We start from the raw sequence: 3,704 nt of genomic DNA on the forward strand, positions 1-3,704 counted from the left end.
CGTGATCAGTATGTAGTGGCCACTTTCACAGCCCACGTGATCAGTATGTAGGAGTCACTTCCACAGCCCACGTGATCAGTATGTAGCAGCCACTTTCACAGCCCACGTGATCAGTATGTAGCAGCCACTTCCACAGCCCACGTGATCAGTATGTAGCAGCCACTTCCACAGCCCACGTGATCAGTATGTAGCAGCCACTTCCACAGCCCACGTGATCAGTATGTAGCAGCCACTTCCACAGCCCACGTGATCAGTATGTAGGAGCCACTTTCACGGCCCACGTGATCAGTATGTAGCAGCCACTTCCACAGCCCACGTGATCAGTATGTAGCAGCCACTTCCACAGCCCACGTGATCAGTATGTAGGAGCCACTTCCACAGCCCACGTGATCAGTATGTAGCAGCCACTTCCACAGCCCACGTGATCAGTATGTAGGAGCCACTTCCACAGCCCACGTGATCAGTATGTAGCAGCCACTTCCACAGCCCACGTGATCAGTATGTAGCAGCCACTTCCACAGCCCACGTGATCAGTATGTAGCAGTCACTTCCACAGCCCACGTGATCAATATGTAGGAGCCACTGTCACAGCCCACGTGATCAGTATGTAGCAGCCACTTCCACAGCCCACGTGATCAGTATGTAGGAGCCACTTCCACAGCCCACGTGATCAGTATGTAGGAATCACTACCACAGCCCACGTGATCAGTATGTAGCAGCCACTTCCACAGCCCACGTGATCAGTATGTAGCAGCCACTTTCACAGCCCACGTGATCAGTATGTAGCAGCCACTTCCACAGCCCACGTGATCAGTATGTAGCAGCCACTTCCACAGCCCACGTGATCAGTATGTAGCAGCCACTTTCACAGCCCACGTGATCAGTATGTAGGAGTCACTTCCACAGCCCACGTGATCAATATGTAGGAGCCACTGTCACAGCCCACGTGATCAGTATGTAGCAGCCACTTCCACAGCCCACGTGATCAGTATGTAGCAGCCACTTCCACAGCCCACGTGATCAGTATGTAGGAGCCACTTTCACAGCCCACGTGATCAATATGTAGGAGCCACTGTCACAGCCCACGTGATCAGTATGTAGCAGCCACTTCCACAGCCCACGTGATCAGTATGTAGCAGCCACTTTCACAGCCCACGTGATCAGTATGTAGGAGTCACTTCCACAGCCCACGTGATCAATATGTAGGAGCCACTGTCACAGCCCACGTGATCAGTATGTAGCAGCCACTTCCACAGCCCACGTGATCAGTATGTAGCAGCCACTTCCACAGCCCACGTGATCAGTATGTAGGAGCCACTTTCACAGCCCACGTGATCAATATGTAGGAGCCACTTCCACAGCCCACGTGATCAGTATGTAGCAGCCACTTCCACAGCCCACGTGATCAGTATGTAGCAGCCACTTCCACAGCCCACGTGATCAGTATGTAGCAGCCACTTCCACAGCCCACGTGATCAGTATGTAGGAGCCACTTCCACAGCCCACGTGATCAGTATGTAGCAGCCACTTCCACAGCCCACGTGATCAGTATGTAGCAGCCACTTTCACAGCCCACGTGATCAGTATGTAGGAATCACTACCACAGCCCACGTGATCAGTATGTAGCAGCCACTTCCACAGCCCACGTGATCAGTATGTAGCAGCCACTTTCACAGCCCACGTGATCAGTATGTAGCAGCCACTTTCACAGCCCACGTGATCAGTATGTAGCAGCCACTTCCACAGCCCACGTGATCAGTATGTAGCAGCCACTTCCACAGCCCACGTGATCAGTATGTAGCAGCCACTTCCACAGCCCACGTGATCAGTATGTAGCAGCCACTTCCACAGCCCACGTGATCAGTATGTAGGAGCCACTTCCACAGCCCACGTGATCAATATGTAGGAGCCACTTTCACAGCCCACGTGATCAGTATGTAGCAGCCACTTCCACAGCCCACGTGATCAGTATGTAGCAGCCACTTTCACAGCCCACGTGATCAGTATGTAGCAGCCACTTCCACAGCCCACGTGATCAGTATGTAGCAGCCACTTCCACAGCCCACGTGATCAGTATGTAGCAGCCACTTTCACAGCCCACGTGATCAGTATGTAGCAGCCACTTTCACAGCCCACGTGATCAGTATGTAGCAGCCACTTCCACAGCCCACGTGATCAGTATGTAGGAGCCACTTCCACAGCCCACGTGATCAGTATGTAGCAGCCACTTCCACAGCCCACGTGATCAGTATGTAGCAGCCACTTTCACAGCCCACGTGATCAGTATGTAGGAATCACTACCACAGCCCACGTGATCAGTATGTAGCAGCCACTTCCACAGCCCACGTGATCAGTATGTAGCAGCCACTTTCACAGCCCACGTGATCAGTATGTAGCAGCCACTTTCACAGCCCACGTGATCAGTATGTAGCAGCCACTTCCACAGCCCACGTGATCAGTATGTAGCAGCCACTTCCACAGCCCACGTGATCAGTATGTAGCAGCCACTTCCACAGCCCACGTGATCAGTATGTAGCAGCCACTTCCACAGCCCACGTGATCAGTATGTAGGAGCCACTTCCACAGCCCACGTGATCAATATGTAGGAGCCACTTTCACAGCCCACGTGATCAGTATGTAGCAGCCACTTCCACAGCCCACGTGATCAGTATGTAGCAGCCACTTTCACAGCCCACGTGATCAGTATGTAGCAGCCACTTCCACAGCCCACGTGATCAGTATGTAGCAGCCACTTTCACAGCCCACGTGATCAGTATGTAGCAGCCACTTTCACAGCCCACGTGATCAGTATGTAGCAGCCACTTCCACAGCCCACGTGATCAATATGTAGGAGCCACTGTCACAGCCCACGTGATCAGTATGTAGGAGACATGTTCACTTACCGTACGTACTGCCCAACAGTAGCAGTTGATTAAATGTATTCGAATTATCCTGGATGGGTCTTTTCAAGTTTTGAGATAATTTTGTCGCGCTACAGCAAGAGACACATATGGTCCATGTCGTACTGCTAATGTATATGCAGTTTTAAGTGCCTCGTCTATTTCAAGTATATGTGGCACGGCCATATTAAGCCATGTTATTATCTACAGGAATATTTATCAATTCTATTATATAATTAAATACCTCAGATGACGTGGTCATAGTATATACAACCAGTAGATATTAGATTTCATAAAGATCCATTCTTGCCACGTAGACATTAGCATACACGAAGGAGAAGTTGATTTACTTCTGAAAGTGTCATTTTTCACAACTGACATGAAATGTGATCTTTTCAAAGGACAATGATTAGTCTTATTTACGTAGAGCAGACAATATCTGCAACAGCACTACCCGAAATGTTTGAGCTGAGATACTGCTCACTGGTCTCCTGTATTTTCTGTTCAGGTGGGTAATCACATCTAAGCTTTGTAATTACATGGTATGATATTAATATGGTATGATAAAACATGATATGACTACTCGTTAGATCAGCAAATGTGCCTTGATATATTAGAGGCTGAAGTACAGTAACTACATTGTGCCTGTGTTCGAAGGAAATCATGCTGTTGGTTCTGAGGAGGACACTGTTCCCATATGGGGTCAAGGGTTACCTTTTTATCATACACCATAAATCTATTGTAAACAGTATTTATGTGCCGTTACAAGTAACAGTGATTTATTATTTAGTGGTACTCAATCAT

The sequence above is a fragment of the Haliotis rufescens genome, unplaced genomic scaffold, assembly GCF_023055435.1.
Source record: "Haliotis rufescens isolate VD_foot unplaced genomic scaffold, xgHalRufe1.0.p SCAF_5, whole genome shotgun sequence".
Lineage (NCBI taxonomy): Eukaryota > Metazoa > Mollusca > Gastropoda > Lepetellida > Haliotidae > Haliotis > Haliotis rufescens.